This window comes from Silene latifolia, chromosome Y (assembly GCF_048544455.1).
Source record: "Silene latifolia isolate original U9 population chromosome Y, ASM4854445v1, whole genome shotgun sequence".
Taxonomy (NCBI): domain Eukaryota; kingdom Viridiplantae; phylum Streptophyta; class Magnoliopsida; order Caryophyllales; family Caryophyllaceae; genus Silene; species Silene latifolia.
In genome coordinates, this window is record NC_133538.1 from 338,324,701 (window position 1) to 338,352,161 (window position 27,461).

General features: G+C 38.7%; 1 non-coding gene and 1 pseudogene across 1 annotated transcript; both read right to left on the reverse strand.

Annotated features, from left to right (window-relative positions):
• Positions 1 to 7,635: 7,635 nt before the first annotated feature.
• On the reverse strand, positions 7,636 to 10,337 carry LOC141631469 (protein MIZU-KUSSEI 1-like; annotated as a pseudogene).
• Positions 10,338 to 12,922: 2,585 nt separating this feature from the next.
• LOC141634991 (small nucleolar RNA R71) lies at positions 12,923 to 13,029 on the reverse strand. Its single transcript, XR_012539703.1, has one exon. It is a non-coding gene; the product is annotated as a small nucleolar RNA R71 (small nucleolar RNA).
• Positions 13,030 to 27,461: the final 14,432 nt, after the last annotated feature.

Here is a 27,461-nt window from a genome sequence, read left to right on the forward strand (position 1 = left end):
ATGTGACCCAATCGATAATTCCATAAGTAGGTTGGATTTGACTCATTTGATTTATGTTTCTTGCTGTCAATGTTATAGATGTGTGTTTCTAAGTCCAAAACATACAAACCATTTGATAATTTAGCTGAAACATAGAACATATCTTTTAAATACGCAGAACAACAATTATTCTTAATAGTAAATGAAAAACCTTCAGAATCTAAAGTAGAAACCGAAATAATGTTCTTAGTGATAGCTGGGACATAATAACAATTATTAAGTTCTAAAACTAATTCTAAAGGTAAAGGTAGACTATAAGTTCCTACTACCAAAGCAGCAACTCTTGCTCCATTGCCAACACGAAGATCTACCTCTCCTTTCCCCAGCGTTCTACTTCTTCTTAGTCCCTGCACATTACAAATAATGTAAGAACCACATCCAGCATCAAATACCCAAGAAATAGAGGTAGCTAAATTCACTTCTATAACATAAATACATGAGGTAGAGACAAGATATTTCTTATCCTCTAAGTACTTGGGGCAATTTCTCTTCCAATGACCAACCTTTTGACAGAAGAAGCACTCGTGTTCTGCAACAACTTTTTGTTTTGGAATGAATTTTCCCTTTGCCGAAGTACCTGACTTAGCAACTTGTTTGCCTCTGTCTTTCTTCGAAAATTTCGGGCTAACCCCTGTCTTCTTCAAAGATTTCCCTTTTGGAACCATAAGAACAACTTTATGTTCTTTCTCAGGTTCATTAGGGATATTCCTCTCACCCTAAATCAACATTCTATGCAACTCTTGCAATTTTGTTGTTCCTCCTTGCATATAAAAGTTCAAACGAAAGTTTTTGAAACTTTCAGGCAATGAATTGATCACAATATCAATTGCTAGCTCCTGAGGATATGGGTACCCAATTTTTCCATGATCCTAAAATGTCCAATCATCATGAACATGTGTGGACCAACTGGATTTCCCTTCCCTAACTTGCATTCGAGAAGCTTACGATGAGCCTCAAATCTCTCCAATCTGGCATGCTTCTGAAACATAGTTCTCAGTTGCATGATGATACTATTTGCATCCATACCATCAAAATGTTTTTGAAAGTCTGGTTCCATGCATGCTAGCATCAAACATGTCACTTGAGTCGACGTGTCCAAGAGCGTTTGCCTAGCTCTCCTCTCGGCCTGAGTAGCTGTAGGAGTAAGAGGTTCGGGAAGAGGGTTGTCAAGAACATTTTCCCTTCCTTCACATCTGAGAACAATTCTCAGATTTCTTTCGCAAACTAGAAAATTATCAGCATTCAGTTTGTCCTTCTCAAGGATAGAGCGCAAATTAAAATAGGCGAGTAAATAACAATGTTTATCAAAGCATTTTAAAACAACCTTTTAAACTACTAAACACTTAAGAATTTATCCCCTAAAGGCATTTAACCAAGATACTCTCCCACTATTCATTAAACGGACTTTGGCCCTACCTTTAATAAATAGGGTTTGAGGTAAGCAACCCTTTATTAATTATAATAATTTACAACTCTTGGTTGATATATTAACAACACCTTGTTAATACACCAACTTTGTTTCAAAACCCAAAACTTTGTATTTTGATAGTTTTGTTGAGTTAAACCAAACATTAACTTGTAGGTTTCATAAACCCACCCTATTATTCTTGGATATACAAAAGAACCCTGCTTTGGCAGAACCTATCACTTATGTTCTAACACTTAATAGGTGTTGTTTGGAAAAAACATACGACTCAATATTTCAAATTTGGGGATCGAATGTTGGTCGTGCTACAGTGAACTCATGATACGAATTGAGCAGCGGATTTTAGAGCGATTTGGACAGTGCAGTGGACTGTTCGTACTAGGTACGCGCAGACCTGCAATGGAACGATTTTGAGGACAAAAGAATGGAAATTAGCGGACTGTTTTGGGCGAACCGAACGTACTAGGTACGACCAGTTCTGGATTTTGTATATAAGGGATAGTGTTTTGAACAAGTAAGACCTATTACTTGATCAAGGTGAGTGAGATCAAGACCTATTGATCAACAACTCGAGAATTTCAATTAGAATCGCGTTCTAACTAAAATCAGTTTTGTTTCTACGCAAGAAACGATTTTGTAAACACAAGTTTTCTGAAAGTTCTTAGATAATTTTATTCAAGCAAATGAAGGCATTATATAGCCCCATTGAGCCGTGCAAGCCTAGCAAAGTGAAGAGTTTATCATTTACTCTTCACTTAATTACAATCATTAAACTCCTAATACAATGAACTTAGACAACCATAACTTAGACTAACATTTTATTGTAAAACATAATCTGAAATGTAACACTAAAAACGTGAATTGGTCCGTCCTCCTTGGATTGCGTGCCATCCCCATCAGCTCTTAAATTCCACACTTAGCAAATTAACAAGAGAAGGAAAATTGTAGCTTAAAGGCTGAAACTTACGGACTAACATCAGACCCTCCTCTTGAGTGTTCATAACCAACTCGTCTAGCCCATCAACTAACTCCGAGACATTAGCTTGGTCCTTAGCTTGGTTCGCATCATCCCCTCCCCCTTGAAAAGGAATTGACCTCAATTCAGCTAGGCCATCATCATCCAAATAAGGAGAGAGATCACCAACATTAAAAGTGGCATGAACACCATAATCACCGGGAAGTTCAACCTTGTAAGCATTGTTGTTGACCCTATACATGATTTTGTAAGGACCCTCGATCCTAGGCATGAGCTTATTTTTGCGTTTGCTCGGGAATCTTTCTTTCCTAAACTGCACCCAAACCAAGTCTCCAATCCCGAACACCCTCCGCTTCCTTTTTTTGTTGGACTTGTGTTGGTAGGCAGCATGCACGGTTTCAATTTTGGCCTGGACTTGCTCATGGAGTTTCAACATTGCTTTCCACTTTGATGCAACGTCTTCATGTACCATTTCATCCTTTTGCTTTCGGAGTTCCTTTGTTTCTTCGGGATTACAATGATATGCAGCCTTATTCGTTTGAGATGAGCCCGGAATAAGGTCAACTTGATGATCAATATCCCGAATAGGAGACAAGCCAATCTGCAAATCATCGGGTAATACATCACTAAACTCCGTAAGGAGTTCTTCAACTCGGCCATTTTCCTGCAAAACAACATTAGAACTCGAATTTTCTTTAGCAACAAGTAAGAAATCTCGCTCATCACCATCAACAGCACACTCCACATCCCGTTCTCCAATCAACAACGACATACCAGCCTTGGGAACCGTGTTTGTGGCAGCAACACGACTATTTTGAGGTGATAAAGGCTTGAGCATAATTCGTTTCCCTTTATCCTTCAACTCATACTCTTTTCTCCTCCCTCTATGCAATACATCCCGGTCATATTGCCATGGTCGTCCCAACAAAATATGACAAGCATCCATGGGAATAACGTCACACAACACCTCATCGACATAGGAACCCATAACCAAACCAACCCGGGCCTGTTTTGTCACCTTAACGTTACTACCATCATCTAACCAATGTAATGCATATGGGTGTGGATGTTTAGTAGTCACAAGACCCAATTTTGACACCATTTCAGTGGAGGCCGCGTTGGTACAACTACCCCCATCGATAATTAGACTACACCACTTATCATTTACCCGACACTTGGTATGAAACAATTGATTTCTTTGTTCCGAATCGGTAGGTATAGTCTTGACTTGCAAGGTTCGCAAAACCAGATTTGTGTCGTAAATTGGTGCCTCATAAGCCTCTACTAACTCGCCCTCTTCCTCACCTTCATTCAGATTAAACAGTTCACCCACCCGTTCTTCCTCGATCAACAACTCATCCCTACACTCTAAGGCTTCTCTTAAGGTCACAACTCGTTGATTAGGACACGCACTTTGATAATGACCGAATCCTTGACACTTAAAGCATCGAACCTTAGCCAAACTAGTCTCTTTTCCCGGGGTTTTAGAGGACTGACCAGCGGTGTTTTTAGGACTACCAATTGAAGTATTAGACACGGCCTGGTTATTAGGGGTACCAACAAATTTAGACTCGGGTTTAGACCATGATTTTGGCTCACTCGATTCTGAACTCGACCCTCCCCCATATTTAGACTTCCCTTGTGACTCCACTTTCAAACAAAGACCACAAAGAGTATCAAAATCAGAATATGGGTATAACTCAACGGAACTAGCAATATTATAATTCAATCCACGCAAAAATCGAGACATTTTATGCTCTTCTATTTCCTCCAATTCACCCATCAAACATAAGTTTTCAAATTCATCAATATACTCACTAACACTTAATTTTCCTTGTCTTAAATCAGCAATCTTACGATATGTAGCTAACCTATGGGTCGTTGGCACATACCTTTTACGAAGTTTACGTTTCAGAGACTCCCAAGAATCAATCTTTTCTTTCCCCGCGCGCACCCTCTTGGCCTTCAACCCTTCAAACCAAAGAGATGCTCCTTTGCTTAATTTCAGAATTGCATATTTGCATCTTTTCTCATCATCCAATTCCTTGAAATCAAACATACGATCTATCTTCCGTTCCCACTCCAAATAGGCCTCGGGATCATCCCCTCCAACGAACTCAGGTAGTTCGTTCCCCTTGAATGGTTCAGCCACCCTTTCAAAACGCCTTGGTTGCCACCTATCATCCCTTTCTTGCACGTTTTTCAAGGCCTCACGAAGTTCTTTGCAAAAGTTAGGATTATCAAAATCCATTGATAAATAAGGATCAAGAGCCGAAGCTCTGATACCACAAATGATACGAATTGAGCAGCGGATTTTAGAGCGATTTGGACAGTGCAGTGGACTGTTCGTACTAGGTACGCGCAGACCTGCAATGGAACGATTTTGAGGACAAAAGAATGGAAATTAGCGGACTGTTTTTGGCGAACCGAACGTACTAGGTACGACCAGTTCTGGATTTTGTATATAAGGGATAGTGTTTTGAACAAGTAAGACCTATTACTTGATCAAGGTGAGTGAGATCAAGACCTAATGATCAACAACTCGAGAATTTCAATTAGAATCGCGTTCTAACTAAAATCAGTTTTGTTTCTACGCAAGAAACGATTTTGTAAACACAAGTTTTCTGAAAGTTCTTAGATAAGTTTATTCAAGCAAATGAAGGCATTATATAGCCCCATTGAGCCGTGCAAGCCTAGCAAAGTGAAGAGTTTATCATTTACTCTTCACTTAATTACAATCATTAAACTCCTAATACAATGAACTTAGACAACCATAACTTAGACTAACATTTTATTGTAAAACATAATCTGAAATGTAACACTAAAAACGTGAATTGGTCCGTCCTCCTTGGATTGCGTGCCATCCCCATCAACTCTTAAATTCCACACTTAGCAAATTAACAAGAGAAGGAAAATTGTAGCTTAAAGGCTGAAACTTACGGACTAACATCAGACCCTCCTCTTGAGTGTTCATAACCAACTCGTCCAGCCCATCAATTAAGTAATAACTAAATGAATCTTTTATTATTTTAATTCAAGTATCATCACTCTAACATGGAATAATCGTTATTATTAACAATAATTTGCATAATTGGAATATTATTTTGTCCTACCTTTGTCTTTAATCAAATTAAAAAAAACTAACATGATTTATACAACACTTTCAATCTGTTTAGGATTTATTATATATTCTAATCAAATTAGAATCAATACAACCATTGTAGATTTCTATCAAATTATACAGGGGCTCCCATCGATTATCAATCGATCGATTGTAAGCCCCAAAATTGTTTCAAATTTTAATCAATAGTATGCATACCTATCTTCTATTCAATAAAAGTCTCCCTTTTGGTGAGAATCGTTTTTCCGTCCCTTATTTCGGAGGTTTTCCATTTATTCATGGTTTTAGTTTCATCAGTAATATAGTGAAGAGTAGTTCGTTGATGGTTTGCAGCGTGTTCTTTCAAAGGGTAAAAGTGATTTGTCAACGATCTTTGGAACCAGTTAGAGGTAAATTTTATCTCATAAATCGAACGAAGGATCCCCTCAAAAGCTACATGAAGATAGCGATAATAGGACGAGCCGAATTGTCCGATGCTATTTTGATATCCCCAGTTTATAAGAAAATTATTTTTCTTTGGTTTCCATTAGATTTGTTTTCGATTATGCTTATTCTTTGTAAGTGTCGTATGGCGTTCTATTAATGAATTGTTCTTTCCTCAAAAAATAAAAACAACTTTAAAAAATAAAAATAAAAGACCAATTTTTAACATAAAACGGCCTAAAAGTCGATTAAAACGTTCGAATTTGGCTTAAAAATGTCAACCCTACTTTGTAGTCTTGTTTAAAACGCCATTTACACCCGATAAATATTATTCTTTCATAAAAAATCCGACACTAAGACCTGTTTAGAAAAATTTACGTCTAACGCGTGAACAGTACCCACTAAACAGTAACGCCGGTACAATCACGTGAACAGTTTTTTTTTTTTTATTGTTGATTAATTCAATCCAAATTAAAAAATTACCAACCAATTAATATCAACATATTATTTATGCAAATTTTCTAATCTAAACAAAATTTTACCAATCAATTAATATCACTATATTAATTACGCAAATTATTCCATGTTTAAAGTCTATCCCATAATCGAATTAAAAATAATAATCTAGCATAAGACTATGATCATAAAATCTTATGCAAGTCGCTCTGATATCACTGAAGGATTATATAGATGTGAAAGCGGAATTTCAGGAAACAATTTTTGAACATCGATACTAGGAGCACATGCATACGATAATATGAATCATAATAAAAGGCGAAAATAATATTTACCTCTTGAAGCGTAAAATCCACAAATAGCTTATTTAAAAGAGATCTGAGAGCCCCACTTGTTACCTCTCTACTCGGTCCACAAGCACAACCCGGAAACCCACGTCTGCTAGAACGGAAGAGAAGGATCAATATCACTCTCTTACTTTTATGGGTGCTTGAGGCATGCGGTATATGGGAAGAACATTATATTTTCTTCCTTGTGATTTCTTAAGGAAAACCCTCTATTTCCCTCACCCTCTAACTATATATATATATATATATATATATATATATATATATATATATATATATATATATATATATATATATATATATATATATTATCGCATACCATAAGAGTCTTGTGGAATAAGGAAAGAACTGCTATTCCTTTCCTAAAACCGATGCCTCAAATCTGTATCGTTATAGGACTAATATTTCCTAATTGTGCTTATATGTGTGACCTTATAGGATTATACTATTTTAGTCATTAATCCAATCTAATTGTGACTAATTACCATAATTATTCTCTATCAAGTAATTATGATTTAATAAAATAAAATAATATTTATCTTCATAATATATTCTATATTATATTTAGTAATTGCCGGAAATGTGTTAGACACATTCGTTGAATAGTATCAAGAAAATTTTACCTCCACTTCACTCTTCATCTTCATCAGTATGCCTAACCTGGTTCCCTGGTTTGCATGTGATCATGTACATTTCCATACACGATGATGAAGTCAAATTGACTATTCCTCCATCCTTAATTCCAAAAACCATGAACATAATCATGGGATTAATGAATTTCCAGAGGAATCAATAAAAAATTTGGTGGGATATCAAATAAATTTGGGGTGCCCAGTTCCAAAAGAACTTACGTAGAACGAAGAAACAATATGCTAAGATCTTGATAAGTATTGTTATCAGGATCAATAAAATGGAAAGATTCAGCATGAGAAGAGCCACGAACCCTCTCAAAATTCCCTCTTAAGTACATAATATCATCATCATCTTCCTGACAACTAATGTCGGCGGCTCCGCACCACGAACCACCCTTGCACCCACCACTACATTACGCGTTCTCCTAAGCACCTCAATGTTGGCTTTTGAAGGACGTATTTTCACCGCATAACCAACTTTCCTCTCATTGCAATACATCCTCCACACGGGGTATCGAGGAGGGGTTGAGACTCTGCTCCATTGGTGCACTCAAGCGCGATCCTTAGCAGCCCTCCTCGCATTTCTCGTGCCAGGGAGGATGTAGGGACCGCTAATTCTAGGGTAAGTACTGAATTGTTTGATTGTTGTACGCAGAATTTCACCTTACGTCTTTTACAACCGAAGATTGTTCCGGTAAAAATTGTGCAAGACGGAGATGTTGGTGAGTAATTTGGACTTATTGAGGAGTTTTTGTTAGCTTTGTTGTAAGGTGTGTTATTATGGTTAGATTCGTTTAAAAAGGTGTAATTACAAGTGGGAATGAGGAGTTCCATGATGGTTCGGAGGAGCCGCCACGACCGAATGCACTTGTGTAATACTACGGTTTTCTGTGCTGTTGGGTACTCTATCGAGTAAGTGAGCTTTGCGTACAAAACAGTGTTTTGTCTGATGGGTACTCGATCGAGTAGGGGCCACTCGATCGAGTAAGTCACTTACTTTATCGAGTAAGTTTGTTTTACGGGTTATTTTGCCGGGTTTTAATACCAACGTGAGAATGATATAAAAATATATTTTGTCAGTTTCTTTACACTTTTACTCTACTCTAACTTTCACAAAGATAAAAACAAAGTTACGTTGCTCTCATCTCTCTCAATGCTATCAAATTCCAAGGTTTGTGTCATCGGAATCCAGAGTTCTTTACGCCGTTGAGACCGTTGCGACGTGGGTAAGATTCTACTACATTTTTTGTATTGTTTCGTTGATTTTGGTTGAAACCCTAATTGGGTAGTTTTGGGGTTTTGGAAGTATTTTGATATTAGATGGTGATTGTATGATTGTGTGATTGATAGGAAATGATTTCGTAGAGGAACGTTTCTGATTCACTGTTGTGACGATATTGGTGATTACATTTCCAGGTATGGTTTCCCTGCTAAGTTATTGTTTACATGTATATTAGATGATTGGTTGGTTATTGATGGTTGATTGATGTCACTGACCTATATCGTATTGAATTGGTAATTGTTGATGTTGTAGTTGGTTGTTGTTGTTTGTCTGTGGTTCGCGAGGTGCGCCCTTGGCTGAGTGGAGTCACTTGCGGGAATGGCGTCACGCCCTTTATTTGCCCTTGTGGAACCCGCCACAATAGGGGATGTACACATTAATGAACTTGGGTTTGCGCTCGGTATTGATGAGCAGGGCTTAGGTGAGAACGGCTGCGGTCCCCCACTGGCGGTGTGGATTACTGGTTGCGGTCGTAATCTGGAAGGACTAGACCTACAGGCTAGTCGGGTGATTGGTGATGTGACGGTGTTGGAGGATTGTATGCATTGTTGATTTTGTTTATCTTATATTGTATAATCAGTAACTGACCCCATTTTATTGTTTTTAAAACTGTGGTGATCCATTCGGGGATGGTGAGCAGTTATTGAGCATGTATGATATGGATGCGAGAGGGATAGCTGGGATTGAGTCACCACGAGTCGTTTAGAGTCTTCCGCTGTGTTATCAGACTTTAAATTTGTTAAGTTGGTTTTGGATTTTGGAACAGTTATATCTTTTGACAGTTTTGGCTTTTGGTTATGTATCATTTTAAACTTATCTATTAAAGTACGTTCTTTTATGGTCTTTTTGATATACATTGCCTCAGGTAACCGAGATGGTAGCACTTCCATGTATTAGGTGGTCTTGGTAAGGCACCTTGGTGTATTGGGGTTTTACAACTTGGTTGTGGCATTCGACAGTGGCGACATCGGTGTTGATACGGGTGATCTCATCATTGGGTAAGTAAGTATTATGGAGGTTGGTGTATGTATGGTGTACTATGGATTAGGAGTGAGGGTGATATATATATATATATATATATATATATATATATATATATATATATATATATATACATATACATATATATATATATATATATATATATATATATATATATATATATATAGGGAGTTTGTGTTAAAGATATCAAATCATTAGTCAAAGATGCTCCAGATATTTCTTCCACATATCAAGGAACAAATCAATCTATTTAGTTATTTCTAGTATGTATATCACGGTTATTGTAAGTCAATGTATCTTCTTGATTATTGCCTTTATTCACTCCTTATTTCATGGTCAATATCCTAGGTTTAGCTAGCCTTTCACACCTTGTATACTAGTATATATTATTATGTACTTCTACTTGTCAATATACAATAAAACTTATTAGTATTATATCTTCATATGGTATCAGGATCCTCAACGATCCCAATACTAATCGTCTTCCTCGCCGCACTCTCAACAACCGGTATACCCATGGAAACCAACAAAACCACCCTCATCCCCAACGATTCGGAACCCACAAAACCACTCCTTTCAATATGCTTCCCCACCTGCACGAAGCTCACACCCACCAGCTATCGTGCCTGGCATTACCAAATCACCCGCCTTCTCCTTGGATACAAGCTCTTCTCATTCCTTGATGGCACCAACATCCCTCCTTCCAAAACCATTACACCTACATGATTTGACCATAGTTAGAGCATATTTAGTCCCCGAATTAGCCTTGTTCCCGTGCTTTTTAGTGCATATTTGGGTCATTTATTGTCTTTAGTCCTTTGTTTTGCATATTCTTTGAGGTTTTGTTTCCTTGGTAGGAAAGGAGTGCAAACCTTGCATTTTTATGGCAAAATAGAGCTGAATTGATTGAATTCAATGACCAAGCATCAAAGAGAAAACAAGACTAGAAGGCCTTTGTACATATTATAGTAGATGGGCAATGATGAGAAAAGATCCTTGCATCCCCGAGGAAATCCTCAAGGATTTTATGAAGAAAAAAGAAGAAAAGAAGAAGGAAAGTAGATGTAAGACAATCCGAGCGGATTGTCCACAAGACGCCCGTCCAAGAGGTACAATCCGAGCGTCTTCCCCCAGTGGACGCCCGTCCAAAACACCCCAATCCGCCCGTCTTCCCAGCTGGACGCCCGTCCAGAATCACTAGAATCCGCTCGTCCCGTGCCCTGGACGCCCGGATTGTCTGTCAGCCTTTTCGTCTTCTACAAGGTTCATGGAAGGATGCGCATATTTTTCTAAGACCGGCAAAAAGGAGACCAGAGTCTCCCTTGAGACTGGCAATTCCTCAAGGACCTAATCGTCATTTAAGCCCTTAGTAAACCCTAATTTATGTAACTAATCCCCACTATAAATACCCCATTAGGCTAATTAGAAGAGCATGTTCTTCTTAGAAATCTTTAGTGTAGTTAATATCAATCAAATCTCTCTTTAATCTTGTAATCAACATTTAATCAAGTTTTAATACAAGTTTCATTTCCTTAATCTCTCTCTTGTTCATCTTTCATTTTGGGTAATTGAAGATTATTTGGGTTATTATTGGGAGATTGACAACCTTCCAATCAATCATCAAGTACTTCTATTATTCTTTGCTTTATTATTGGAATCATTAGTAGGTATAATTCTCTTAATCCCTTTTTAATTATTGTTAATTATCTTCATTTATTCATCATGTTTCACTTTGTTGGTATGATTGACAACCTTACTAGCATGTTCAACATGATAATGAGTGAGTAGTTTCCTTAGCTAGGGTTAATGGGTAATTAGGGGAAACCAACATGGGGGATGATTCATGCATAAATTAATATGTTTTCATAGTTTATTTGCTTGCTTGTTGTGATCTCAACTTATGCACATTTTATGTTTGATGAAATGCGAGCCTATGAATCCTTGCATTTTTTACCCATCACCTATCTTTTCAATGAGACTTGTAAGACATAAACCAACTCGAGTCTCATTAGACCATGCATATAGTTGAGTAGGGAAGATTAAGTCGACTTGTAGGTGTTGTACAATCTAATCGATTCGGCTCCGGGACCCAAACTTTCCTAGGATTGTAAGATATAGACCAACTCGATCCATAACAACAATAATTGCTTGCTTATAATTTGAGAATATGTTTGTATGATCAATTCCCATGAATCCCCTATGACCCCATGACACCCTAGTGCCTTTTATCAATTGTTTACAATCCTTTTAATCATCTTGCTTGCTTACTTTTATTGCTATTTAGTTTAGTGATCTTCTACTTCAAACCTTAAATCGTGACACCCTTAGACACCGCTAGTTGCAATTGAAAATCTCATCTTAATTCCCGTACCTTGGGATCCGACCTTTACTTGCCTCTTTACTAATTGTAGAGTTGTTTGTGAAGTTATAAATTGTGTTTTGGTCTAGGTGCTCCTAACGACAAGTACCGAAAACTAAACCTCCAAGTGAGTCCGACCAAAAATGGCGCCGTTGCCGTGGACGGTGTTAACTTGATTTATATTTTCTTAAATTGTTATTAGTTGTGTATTTCTTTGCCTTGGGGAAGTAAAACTCCTCAAGGTTTGTTCTAATTATTTTCGAGTTGTTTGATATTTTGCATGTCTAGAAGATCACAAGGTAACTTGTTACCCTTTGATCACGAAATTGAAAGGACTTTGACAACCAATAGAAGACTTGCTAGGAGAACTTTGAGAGGTATTGGTGAGGTTGTAGATATTCAACCAAACACTATTGAGTTCATCAACCCTTTTGCAAGAGAAGGTGAGGAGAACCCAACACAAAATCCAACACAAAATCAACCCACAATGCCTAAATTTTCTTAACATTCCGTACCAACCGAGGAGAACCTACCCAATGGTACTCCCACACCACAACATTTAACCGGAAATTTCATTGCCAAATCCGCATTTATCCAATTAGTCGAAAGAAGCCAATTTGGGGGGATGCCTAGTGAAGACCCTCACTCTCACATGGAGACTTTTTGCGACTATTGTGATGCGATTTCTCAAACCGGTGTAACTCAAGACCAAATTCGATGGGTCTTATTTCCTTTTTCTCTAATTGGCACCGCAAAACAATGGTTGAAAGGCCTTGATAAGGCTACTCTCGGAATTGATTCTTGGAAGAAATTGGCTCTAGCTTTCTACAAAAAGTTCTATCCACCGGAAAAGACTAACATGCTAAAAGCTCAAATTACGGGCTTTAAGCAAAGAGATGAATAATCTTTGTATGAAGCTTGGGAGCGATTCAAAGGAATTTGTCGCTCATGTCCTCATCATGGACTTAGCGAGGGGTTCTTGGTACAATAGTTTTGGAACGGTCTTTATGAAGACTCAAGAAACATTCTCAACATGGGATCAAATGGAATGTTCACCGAAGTTGATGACAATCAAACTTGGAAAAAGATTGAGGAAATGGCGGTCCATAATTCACAATATAGTATACCTCGTAAGGCTACTAGAGGAGGAAATCATGAAGTGGACTCTATTACTCAATTGGGTGCTCAACTTAGTGCTCACATTGATACCATCAATTTGAAGTTCGAAAAAGCTATGGCTAGACTTGAAGAACCCTCAAAATCACAAAAGCATCATGTTAATGCCATGACGGCATCTTCATCAATCCCAAGTGGGATATGTGAGAATTGTGGAATGTTAGGACATGACCAAAGTGAATGTAGGGGAACAAATGAACAAGTGAATGCTTTTCAAGCATACAAGAGTGGCACCCCTTATTCGAACTATTACAATGAAAACACCAAATTCCACCCAAATCACTTATACAAAAGCCAAAATGTTCAAAACCCTCAACCAACATACTCCCCACCTCCCATGAGAAACCAAAATCAAAGACCCTTTTACAACCAAAACCAAGGTTACCGAAATCAAACTCCATACAATCAACAAAATGACCAAGGTTTTGATGTTCAAAAAGCGGTCCTCCAAATGCAAAAGAATCAACAAGAGTTTTTCACTCAAATGCAAAACAATAGTCAAGCAAAGGAAATCACGATCAACAACATCCTGGCCCACACCAAAATGTTGGAAACCCAATTAACTCAACTAGCATCTTCAAGCTCACAAAGACAAAAGGGGCAATTACCACCTCAAAGTAATCCCCCGAGACATGAAATGGTTAGTGCCATTCACTTGAGAAGTGGTACGAGGTATGAAGCACCGGAGAAGCAAGTAGAGGATGAAGTTGTGGAAGCTAGTGACAAAGAAGAAGTTGTGCAAAACTCCAAGGATGGAGAACCATCAAATGAAGAAATTTCAAAGAAAAATGAAGACAAGGCCAAGGAGAAGGAGCCCATTATGATTAGACTTCCGTTTCCGAGTCGTCAAGCCAAGCCCAAATTTGATGACCAACTTGGAAAATTTATGGAGATTGTGAAGAATTTGGAAGTCTCAATTCCTTTCACGGAATTAATCAATCACGTGCCGGCCTATGCAAAATACATGAAAGACATCCTTACAAAGAAGAAGTTGATCCGGAAACTTAAGACTATCGCCTTCACTAAGGTGAGTAGTGCAATACTTCAAGGGATTTCACCTCCAAAACTTAAAGATCCGGGAAGCTTCTCAATACCGTGTACCATTGGCGACACCACGATCAACAAAGCCTTATGTGATCTAGGGGCTAGTGTGAGTGTTATGCCATACTCGGTGAGTAAAAGGTTAGGGATGGGAGAGCTTAAATACACCAATATCACACTCCAAATGGCTGGTATATCGACGAAGACACCATTAGGGATATGGGAAGATGTTCCCGTAATAGTTGGGAAATTTTTCATCCCGGTGGACTTTGTCATTGTTGACATGGAAGAAGACTCCAACATCTCAATCATTCTAGGTAGACCTTTCTTGCACACCGCGAGTGCGGTGATTGATGTGAATCATGGAGAGCTCACTCTAGAAGTGGGAGATGAGAGCATAACTTTCAATCTTGACAAGACCCTGAGAGCTCCCCGTTTGCATGAACCATGTTTTATGGTTGATCATTATAACCGGAAAGATGATAGGAAGAAGTCGGAATTCCAATGGAAGAAGAAAGTCGATGATGCTCCATTCAAAGAGCAAGAGAATTGTAACAAAGAGAGCTTTAGAAGCTCACCAAAGTCAAGCAATGAAGAAGATGGCCTTATGGGCCAAGACAAGAAAGTGGGAGAGTTGTCTCTATCAACTTAAGAGATCTTTAGTGATCAAGTAGATGAAGTTTTTGGTCTTTGGGACGATAAGTTTGAAGAGATTTTCAATAGCTACATTGGTAATGCTATCGATCAAGACCAACATGAAGGACAACAAGTGCAAAGATCTATTGAAGATCTTTATCATGACAACGAACAAGCTTTTGACTACTTCTTCAAGGTGTTAAGCAACATCAACAACACCTTGGACATGCCCCCATGACATCTCACTAAGGATGAGAGTTTGGTGGAGTCCTCTCCAAACCACCATTTGTAAATATTTCTAACTCCCTAACTTGCATTTTAATCCTTACATTGCATTTTTGTCATTTTTGGATTTTTATGCTTTGATCAAGATATTTATCATTTTTGAGAGAAGGGAGGGACTAATAATTCTATTGATGTGTAGTGCTTTAGCTTAGTGTGAGGATATCAATTGCCTAGGCTATTCATGCCTTAGTAGTACTCATACAATGAAGAACACGAGATTTGAAGAATGAAAATGACACGGGATATGCAAGTGCACGGATGGAACTGAATCCGGGTAGACTAGGTGGAATCTGAGCGTCCTTAAGGGGAATCCGCTCGTCTTTAGGGAATCCGAGCGTCTATGGCTGAAACCGTCCGTCCAAATAAGCTGTAAAGTTGAAAATTTGGGACTGTTAGAGAATCCGAGCGTCCCATCAGAGAAGACGCTCGTCTGAAAGAATCCGCTCGTCTTTGCAAGAAGACGCCCGTCTTTTTGCCAGTGCAAAATAAGAAAAGTTCCTGTAAGAGAATCCGCTCGTCTTTAAGGGAATCCGCTCGTCCTGGGACTGAAGAATCCGCTCGTCTTCTCTGAAAGTCGCCCGTCTTTAGGCGAGATTTCCTGAACCCAGATTAAGCAGAATCCGAGCGTCCCGAAGGGAATCCACTCGTCTTCCCCCTACAGTTTGAAAATTTCGGGTGTTTTTAAATACCCCTCCCACATTCATTCATTCATTCATTCATACATTCAAAACACTACCCATAAACCCCAAAACCCTCATCCTCTCCATCACCAAAAACAAGATTTCCTCAACCAAATTCAACAAAATCAAATCCAAACTTCCTTACAACATCAATTAATCACTCCTTTTCCAACAATAATCAATCCAAGCACCAAAATCTTCAACCTTTGGGTCGATTTTTGAAATACAAAGGCAAATCCTTTCATCTTAAAATCGATTTGGGTATAATTGGAAATTGAAGATTTTCAATCTTTTCTTGGTATAATCATCAATGGCAAGGACAAAAGGGTCAACAAAGGCACTCAAGGCAAAGGCACTCTAAAAAAGGCAACAATGCCTTCAAGCAAAGAAAGCTTCAATGGCTATGGTGGTTGCTAATGCAAACTTGGAAGTTCAACAACAACAAAATCCTCCCTTGGAAGCAACAACAACAACAACTCCGAAAATTGCTCAATTATCAAACTATCCGGAGGTAATTTTCATTTCTAACTCCCATAGGGATACATTTGCCAAGTATGCTAAGAAATCCATTCTACACACGAAATTCATATGTGAAGATGCCTTGAACAAATTGGGAGTCTTTGAACAGACAAATGCCTTCTTTGAAGCCACGGGGTTGGGAAAATTGTTTACTACAAGAGAATTGACATACCCCTCCCTTACCTTGGAATTCCTACATTCATTGAAAGTGACTAAGGTAGAGACTAGAACATATATCGAGTTCTGCCTTGCCAATGGGAATAGGCGCATCACCATTGATGTTTTGAGTAAAGCATTAGGTCTTAGTGATACACCTCGTTATCATAAGAAGTCCAAAAAATATGACCCTGCTCCTCTTTGGGAGGTGATTTCCGGGAAGAAATTTGAGAACTTTCATGCTTGTCGCGCTCTATTAGGCCACCATCCGGGCATTAGAGTGTGGCACAAGGTCATCGGGAATACTATAATTGCAAGAAAAGACACTAATCACTTTACAAAGCTCGATTTTGTTCTACTTGAGTCGGCCTTAAATGTTAGAAGGGAATTCACTAACCCTTACAATGCTCTAAGGCTTTTGGTGGAAAGATGTATCAATGTTGATTGTGGTAAGGAAAGCACCGCTTATCGTAAATGGAGGTCTAGTTACTCTCTTGGCCAAGTACTTTGATCCAAATTTCAACAAGGATAACACCTATGTGGCGAAAAAAGGGGGTCATCTCATTGACATGGATGCCATGATTAACAAGTACAAGTGGGTCAAGCATAATCCTCTTGACACCAACTATGGGTGGCTCACCAATGATGCTAGATCTTTCACTTTGCCTTCCAAGATATGCCGCTTGAGTGCTCATAGAACAACCTACCTACTTCCACTCTCAAAAGACGTCGAGTACATCATCCGTCAACAAAGGGGCAAAATTGAAGAGCCCTCCTCCTCCATTGTCACACCACCCTATCCATTCAAGTATCAAGAGTTCAAACCCGAAGGTGTTGAAGTGGGCAATGAATACATGACTCTACTTATGCAAGAGATGCATAAACAAGCTTACAAAGATCGAGTAGATGCATACTTGGCCCAATATCCACCCCTCCTTCATTTCGCTAGGCACGGACTACTTGATCCTTCATGTCCTTTGCCTAGTTGGGCGGATAGGGAAGTCTTCTTTCCAAGCACATCTAGGGGTGAAAGACCGGGTGAAGATGAGAATGTCGATGATGAGGTTGATGATGATTAGGGTGTTGATGAATAGGTAGATGATGAAGAAGAAGAAGCTAATGAAGTAAGTGAGCAAGGAAGTGAAGAGGGAAGTGGTGATGAGTGATGCGTGTCTATAATATGATGTTTTACATCTTTATTTCCACGCATTTTATGCCTATTATATGTAGTTGATTCTACGATTTCCCCTATTTCTGTCTACTCTCGTATTTTTATGTAATATTGCAGATTATTGCGGAAATGAGCAGAAAATGAACCAAATCTCGACCCCGAAAGCTAAGCTTAGGAAGGACATGAATACTTGACTCAGACTTGAAGTTTAGAATGCATTTCAAGGCCTGAAAGGTGCATTTGCGAGAGTTTTAGAAGCGGATTGCCAGCTACAGTGGTCTATAGACTGACCTACGTGGTCTATAGACCGTTAGAATGCTTCTCGACATTGCAGGCTGCTTCAGATGGCTATATCTAAAGTTCTAGAGCAGATAATCGAGTGATTCTAATTGGAGGTGAAAGCATATCCTCTTAGCTTTCCAACGCCGCGTAGAACGTCTGATTTGACAGCTGTTTTAAGATCGGTGTGCGCTGCAGGAATCATCAGAAGCTACTATACAGCGCCTGTGGTCGATCGACTGACCTCAGTGGTTGATCGACCACCCCACGAGTCTGACGAGAATTTAAAAGACAAGAATTAGAAAGCCCATTGTATATTAGGTTTAGGAATAAGTGTTACGTTATATTCCTATATAACGTAACCTGAAATTATCAAATTTTGGGGGATTCAGTTTTAGATTATCAAATTTTAGGGTTCATTCATTAGCTTAATTTCCGTCAATAAAAGTTACTTTCGCTTTCGGTTTTAATCCTTTCTCGGCAATTCCATTCGGTATTTCTCTGTCCTCATATTCAATTTCGGAGTTTTATTTCATTCGTAGTATAGAATTACTAGAATAGTTTCCCGAAAGCCAATTTATCGTCTCATGTTAATTGTTTGTTTAGCTATTTTAATCATGAATTCTATTGTTTCATTAGAAATTTCGTTGTTGTTATTATTTCAGGTATGAGTAGCTAAATACCCCTTTTGCTAAGATGTAGGGGATCTATAGCGTAGATGGCGTAGAATTAGGCGACCTGAATTAGGGCATTGTCGATCGACTGGCTTCTCTGGTCGATCGACTGTGCCAGTTGGTCGATCGACTGACGCGTGTATGATTAGCACCATTTTCAATTTATTAAGTGCAATATTTGACAAAGACCGAGAGGGGAACCATTTAGTTGCTCGAGATTGACTAACCCATTAAGATCGAGAGATAGGGGAGGTAAATAGTTAATGAATTAGAACGACTAAATTGCTAAGATCGAAAGACAGGCAATTTAGGCTTTAAGAATCACTTTTCAGTGCGAGAGCTAGCATTAGTGAGACTTAGGGGCCAGTAGCATAGACCGAAAGGAGCTACTGGTTAACTTGGACCGAGAGGACTTGTTATTTACCCATCTGCACGATTCTATTTCAGACTCACCCAGGACATGCGCCGTCGTAGCTATAGTGAACCGACCATCTTAGCACCCTTTTATTATTTGAGTTCATACATTTCTTTAGTTTACTTTTAAATTTCTTTGCCCATTAGTTAATAGACCCTTCAAAACAAAAACCCCTTATTTGTTACTTCTAGACTGAAATATAGAACAACTGAAATTCCCTTCCTCCCTGTGGGTCGACCCTGCTACCGCTATCTATAGTTGTGGTTGGAATTATAAATATTATTTTTGACACCTTACGACGGGTATCAAATTTTGGCGCTGTTGCCGGGGAGGCAGCGCTAGTTTTAGTTGTTTTTTGTTTTAGTCTTCTTCTAGTTTAAGGAACTTCCGTTCCTTTAACTCCTTTTACACTCTTCTTGTAGTTTTCTCTTATCCACAGGTCATCTCATGGATAGTAATGTAACTACAACCATTGCGGATCTCAGAACTATGATGCGAGAGCTTGAGGCCAACGTTGCCAAACATCATGAAGAATATGCAGCATTGTTCAAGCCTACCCTTCTTCTCTTCAACACATGGAGACCGTGCAGGGTATGCACGTCTGTAGTGGGTCAACCCCTGAAGGGCCTGCTATGAAAAGGGCAAGCACGGAATTTAATAAAGATGAATCGGGAAGAGAAGAGGCTGAACTGTCAAAACAGAAGAATATTAACGCTTCTCTTCCTGACAGTCAAAAGCTTTTGGAACCCAGCTCCCATGGTCGTTCGACCTCGCCTACTGCTGATATTCTTGATAATTCGACCCGAATTATTGACGGATCATTTATTTCGAGAGCCATGAAGTTTTTTTCTGGTGTTAATAAGGACAAAGTCCTTAATTCAAAAGATGGGTCTGAAAAGCAGAAAGAAAGGGCGTCTGTAAACAGTATCAGGACCAGTCGATCGACCGACCATCATGGTCGATCGACCAGTCCCCAATCTTCCAGTACTAATATACCTGAAGATCTCAGTCGATCGACTGACCAACCTAGTCGATCGACCGAGGAAGCGGCTGAAAGTGCACAATTCCATCCTTCAATGCCTGATGACTTGAGAGACCATTTGATTCGGGGTTCGACAACTCCGAAAATATTAAGCCAAGACCCAAATACTGATGGGTCGATTCTAATGCCCAAGTCTATGGTGGAGATGCTTAAACTCCAAATACAAGAAGAGGCTGAACAAAGAGAAGCTTCTTTCAAAAGACTTGAGCTTCTCTTGGCTCAAGTAGCTGCCGAGCAAGATGCTGATATGTACAACTCAGAAATTGATGATATTGTTGACGATGAAGTATTTCATTAATACTTCAATGCTGGCGCACAAGAAAAATTTGATCGAACAGACACACATACTGTTCGATCGATCACTATTGAGCAGGAGGATATCGATCGAACAGACAGCAAGACTGTTCGATCGAGGACAACTGAGGAAGACGACTTTGATCGAACAGTTGATGTGACTGTTCGATCGATTAATGTGCTAGAGGAAGTTCTCGATCGAGTACCCGAGAATTCTGGATCGACCACAAATGATGAGGAATGTTCTCGATCGAGAGAAGAGAATGCTCGATCGAGTATAGCGACCACGGAGAGCAATGTTACTGCTAACGATATGAAGGACGACAATGTGTATGGTGAGTCTCCCTTTTGGAAGGCCGAGTTGGATGCCTTGGAGGCCGCAATTTATAGGACAGAGCCTATGCAGACGGATCTCTTTTCCTTTAATGATGATGCTTCGTCACTTATGACTCCCCAGAACGACAATGATCAGGTAATTGCAGATCTAGCTTGTCCGACTAGTTCCTTCTCTTTAGCTGCTTCTGTTAAGAGTTCTTTTATTACTCCCGTTAAATTATACACTGCTGTTGATTTAACGTCTCCGCCCCAGCTTGGGAGAAAATTGGAGGAATATCGTTCTGTCTCTTCTTGTACAGGCTTCGACAGGTGTGTAGACCCGGGAGGAGGATCTAAAAACTCCTTCCCAAATAAGAAGAAGACGCGGGAAAGGGTTATTAGAGACTTGGTCAATGGGTTTCCAAGTCGTTGTATTTCCAAAGCTGTGTTATGGAGGCCGGACTTGAAGCTGATGAAAACTGCTGAAGCCACTGCGTTCAGTCAGAAGCCTAGTAGTGGGCCAGTGATTTGTGCTCTTTGATGATCGAAAAGTGGGTCGAGCTGGGACCGTATAATCTAGAGCTACCGGGAGGCAACCCGAAGTTTAAACATTTTGTTTGATTTGGTTTTGAAACATTTAGCTTTATTTGTTTTGTGTGCTTTAATAATTAGGTCGACTTAGACAGTTACTTTGGGTTTTTGCCCAATTTTGGGCGCGTTTTTTTTTATGTGCATTTACAGGTTATTAGACCGAGTTAACTCAATTCATTGAGTTAATTCGTGAGCAGGAACTGTTCACGTCAGGTAACTTGGTCGATCGACTGACTAGAGTGATCGATCGACTTATTCGCGCAGCACAGAAGCTACTGTTCCAGGTAAGAGCGGTCGATCGACCGCTGCAGCTGCTATACCTCGTTCTTTTAATTCTTTGCACGTAATTTATCGTTCCAATTTTGTTTTTTCGGATAATGCGCGGTATGTGTTGTTTCTTTTTAGGTACCTATGGTAGCACTGCTGGCTACTGAAACCTCCTAGCTCACGCTGGTTTGGGAAGGTTTCCTTTTGCGCTTAAAATCTTGTGAGTTTCCGAGTTTAATTTCATGTCTTTTAATTTTCTCGGAAAATCCCATTTCCTTTGCTATTTTCATTATATGATTTTGCACAATGGGGACATTGTGTGATTTGGTTTGGGGAAGGGTTTTGCGTTGCATTCATTCTGTTTTTCATTCACGTTTAGTTTTTGTCTTGCATTGTTTATTTCATTTCTTTTATATATACAAAAATTCAAAAAAAAAAAATCAAAAAATCAAAAATTTCACGTTTAATTTTGCATGTTAGGTTGAGTCAGATTGGAGTATTCATTACTGATAGTTGTCATTTGCTAAACCCTGCATTTTATCACATCTTTTAGCAAGAGTTTTTGCAATATCTCAAATTTCGTTTCTAAATATGTTGAGCAATTAGACTTGACTTGAAATTTTGGCAAACTACAAAACTTTCTGAGGAATTAGAGCCTTATAAACTGGTGTCATTCATGACCGGTTTCATTTAGGTTTGTGAGTAGTTACTCCCTGCATATCGTGTAACATCAATTTGCACAAGTATGAAATTTAATTGCTTTTTGCCTGCATACATTCGGATTAGTGGTTGGTATTGCATGTTTGGAGAATGCTTGCGAAAATCCCTTTTATTCATTTTACCCATTAGCTTCACATTAGCCAAAAATTGCCAGTTGACCCTTTAGCTACAATCCATAAACTTAGCCTACCCTTTGCTGAGCTAGTTTAGTAGTTGTAATGGTATTCGTTGTATTGTATCAATTTTGGCTCGATTTGCACTCTATGAAGTTGGTGATGAATGAAGGAGAAAAGAAAATTGAAAAAATTGAAAAATAGTAACTACCAAAAAGAAAGAACAAAAAAAAAAAGAAAACAAAAGAAAAAGAAACGGCAAAAGAAAAGAAAAAAGAAAAAAAAGTTTACTCCTATGTGTGCTTTATATTTTATGAGGAGTGTTGTTTGGATTTGTGAAGTGTTTGCCTAATTTATTACGGCATTTGAGCTTATTTCATTGAGTTAGAAGTGGATGTTTTATTCGGTTTGTTAGGATGCTAGCTTGGCTATTTCCCTCTCATTCCCATATTGTTTTGCCTCTTCTTACCCATAGCCTCACCTATCCAAATCTTTGCAAGTATTCGGCATGTGATGGACCCTGAATGGTTGGAATGTATGTGCACGGTAGCTAGAATTACTTATCATACTATATTGCATGCATGATCATGTTGGTTGAGTCTAGGTGAGCGACTTTTGTCTCTTTCTCTCTTACACATATATTTGCTTACCATTTGCTTTGTTGAGAGAAGAGTGACCCGGGAGAGTCCAATCTTGAAGTCTTGCAAAGTCAAACGTTCAACATCTTTTCGAAATATGCATAAATTCGTTTGCGTGACATTGAGCTATTAGTAGTTGATTCATATGCATTAAATTGGTTTAAGTAGACGGTTTTCAGTTTGTCCATGTTTTGCTCCTTTCTATCTAGATTTAGTTTTGCATTTAGTTTGCTTGGGGACAAGCAAAGGTTTGGTTTGGGGAAGTTTGATGCGTGTCTATAATATGATGTTTTACATCTTTAATTCCACGCATTTTATGCCTATTATATGTAGTTTATTCTACTATTTCCCCTATTTCTGTCTACTCTCGTATTTTTATGTAATATTGCAGATTATTGCGGAAATGAGCAGAAAATGAACCAAATCTCGACCCCGAAAGCTAAGCTTAATAAGGACATGAATACTTGACTCGGACTTGAAGTTTAGAATGCATTTCAAGGCCTTAAAGGTGCATTTGCGAGAGTTTTAGAAGCGGATTGCCAGCTACAGTGGTCTATAGACTGACCTACGTGGTCTATAGACCGTTAGAATGCTTCTCGACATTGCAGGCTGTTTCAGATGGCTATATCTCGAGTTATAAACCAGATAATTGAGTGATTCCAATTGGTGATGAAAGTTTATCCTCTTAGCTTTCCAACGCCGTGTAGTACGCCTGATTTGACCAAGTAACGAAGAAATGGCAGCTGTTTTAAGATCGGTGCGCGCTGCAGGAATCATCAGAAGCTACTGTACAGCGCCTGTGGTCGATCGACTGGCCTTAGTGGTCGATCGACCACTCCACGAGTCTGACGAGAATTTAAAAGACGAGAATTAGAAAGCCCATTGTATATTAGGTTTAGGAATAAGTGTTACCTTATATTCCTATATAACGTAACCTGACATTATCAAGTTTTGGGGGATTCAGTTTTAGATTATCAAATTTTGGGGTTCATTCATTAGTTTAATTTCCGTCAATAAAAGTTACTTTCGCTTTCGGTTTTAATCCTTTCTCGGCAATTCCATTCGGTATTTCTCTGTCCTCATATTCAATTTCGGAGTTTTATTTCATTCGTAAAATAGAATTACTAGAATAGTTTCCCGAAAGCCAATTTATCGTCTCATGTTAATTGTTTGTTTAGCTATTTTAATCATGAATTCTATTGTTTTATTAGTAAATTTCGTTGTTGTTATTATTTCTGGTATGAGTAGCTAAATACCTCTTTTGCTAAGATGTAGGGGATTTATAGCGTAGATGGCGTAGAATTAGGCGACCTGAATTAGGGCATTGGCCGATCGACTGGCTTCTCTGGTCGATCGACTGTGCCAGTTGGTCGATCGACTGACGCGTGTATGATTAGCACCGTTTACAATTTATTAAGTGCAATATTTGACAGCGAGACCGAGAGGGAACTTGTTAGATGCTCAGTATTGACTAACCCATTAAGATCGAGAGATAGGGGAGGTAAATAGTTAATGAATTAGAACGACTAAATTGCTAAGATCGAAAGACAGGCAATTTAGGCTTTAAGAATTACTTTTCAGTGCGAGAGCTAGCATTAGTGAGACTTAGGGGCCAGTAGCATAGACCGAAAGGAGCTACTGGTTAACTTGGACCGAGAGGACTTGTTATTTACCCATCTGCACGACTCTATTTCAGACTCACCCAGGACATGCGCCGTCGTAGCTATAGTGAACCGACCATCTTAGCACCCTTTTATTATTTGATTTCATACATTTCTTTAGTTTACTTTTAAATTTCTTTGCCCATTAGTTAATAGACCCTTCAAAACAAAACCCCCTTATTTGTTACTTCTAGACTGAAATATAGAACAACTGAAATTCCCTTCCTCCCTGTGGTTCGACCCTGCTACCGCTATCTATAGTTGTGGTTGGAATTATAAATATTATTTTTGACACCTTACGACGGGTATCAATGAGTCCGCATCTATTTAGGAAAATGATGACAATAATGATATGGTGGAGGACTAGCAAGCTTTGGAGGCTCCTACCCTCTTGAGGTTTGTCTACTTCTTTCTTTGTTTTATTTATTTTTATCTTGATCATAGTTGGAGAGTCCTAGCAACATGAGGAATAACACCTCGACCCCATTGAGGTGTTCTTATTTCATTGTTTACGTTTTGAAAATCCAAAATAACAATTTAGTTTCATGCATTGCATCTTGTGTGCATAAACTACCCCAACTTTAGGACATTAGAAATAATGTCTATCTCGGTTTGGGGAAGTATATGCATACGCAACGGGAGGTAATCTAAATTACGCTCTCCGTCATAAACAAAAACCCATGCGTCATGTAGTGTAGATTAGTGTAGCTTGCATTTAGTATAGAATTCATGCATCTTGCTTGCATCATTTCCCATAATTTTGGCCATTGAGGACAATGCCCATATTAGTGTGGGGATGGGGAATTCTAACTTAACTTTTACTCAAAAATCCAAAAAAAAAAAATTCAAAAATTTCGAAAAATCAAAAAAATTGAAAAATTTGAAAATCCAAAAACAAGTTCATTTCCTTTGTAGTGTAGACTTGTATATATTGTTGTATATATTATGTTTGTTTTATCCTTGTTCACATTGATCGACTACGCCACATCCGAGACATGAGGATATTGAAGACCGCATGGTATGATCTTTCCAATCTCATTTTTCCTCTTTATGTTAATGACTATGTGGCTTTATTTTGATTGATGCGGTATAAAAATGTGAATTTAGGACTTGCATTTAGTTTATATGGCATATTAGCTGGTAGAATCATTTGCATTAGGATGTTTATATGTTAGTTGCATCATGGCATGTAGTTGCAGTTAGAAAATTTTGCGAAACCATCAACTTGGGAAGCTTGACAAGTGTATATAGGCCCTAGTAGATGCTTTTTCTTCTTAAGACTTTGCTTGTTAGAATACTTGTAAAACACCCTAGGATGTGTCATGCTAGTATCCTTTGACCCATGGATTAAGGCCTAGTCAAGAGTACCTTGTGGTGTGATAACTGCTTGGCTACCATTTATTCCAAGGTGACCCTTGAAACCATGCGTGCATTCATCATCCATGTTCTACCACATTTTTCTCATCAAAGGGAATGGACAAAAAGAAATTGATTTGAGTTCAACGAAATGAAAAGTGAAAGAAAGTTTGCAAAATGCATAAAATGAAAAGAGGAGCAAAAATAGACTCATAATGCTTCAAATATAAGGCACCCTCACTACATATGGGGTGACTTTGAACATGTTCAAAAAGAAATGCAAAAAGTTGAAAAGTTGTCAAGTGTTGAAATTCCAAACATCAAAGAAATGGCAAAAAGAAAGTGTTCTCAAATGTCAAATGCCACAAGAAATTGAGGGGAAAAACAAAAACAAAAGCAAACTCCCAAAATGAAACTCAAATATCTATTGATCCCTTTATCCATCGTATCCATTTTTGTGCATGGTAGAGAGGCGACGACCCTTCTTCTTGTCTAGGCAAGAGGAAGAATTCCGCGATCCTCCAGTGTTTCAAACACCATAGGGAGTCTACTCTTGACAAAAGCATTTAACGATTGAGGACAAAGGTACCCTAGCTTGACACAATTTGGAGGTGATTTATTGGTATCCTTCTAGGCTTAGTAGTTTAAAGAAGTTGCATCTATGAAGGAGTGTGTACCCTTGAATTGCTTCCCTTGTAGATAATTTCCGCCACTTAGATGAGGAAAGTGGCTATTCTTTTGTAGATGCATCCATTACTTGATTTTGTGTGCTTAATGTTTGGATGTGTCGCCATTTTGGCAAGACCCACCTTGCCTTGCAAGAAGGCATCCTACCTCATGGTTGTCTTGTTGTGAGTTGAAGGGGCGGAGTGAGACCTGCTAATTGTCTCATATCGGCTATGCTACTAGGTTAGTTTAAATAACGGTCCTAGTCTTTGTCACCTCTTTACTCGGGACGAGCAAAGGTTCGGTTTGGGGATATTTGATGTGACCATAATTAGAGCATATTTAGTCCCCGAATTAGCCTTTGTTCCCATGCTTTTTAGTGCATATTTGGGTCATTTATTGTCTTTAGTCCTTTGTTTTGCATATTCTTTGAGGTTTTGTTTCCTTGGTAGGAAAGGAGTACAAACCTTGCATTTTCATGGCAAAATAGAGCTAAATTGATTGAATTCAATGACCAAGCATCAAAGAGAAGACAAGACTATAAGGCCTTTGTCCATACTATAGTAGATGGGCAATGATGAGAAAAGATCCTTACATCCCCGAGGAAATCCTCAAGGACTTTATGAAGAAAAAGGAAGAAAAGAAAAGGGAAAGTAGCTATAAGACAATCCGAGCGGATTGTCCACAAGAAGCCCGTCCAAGA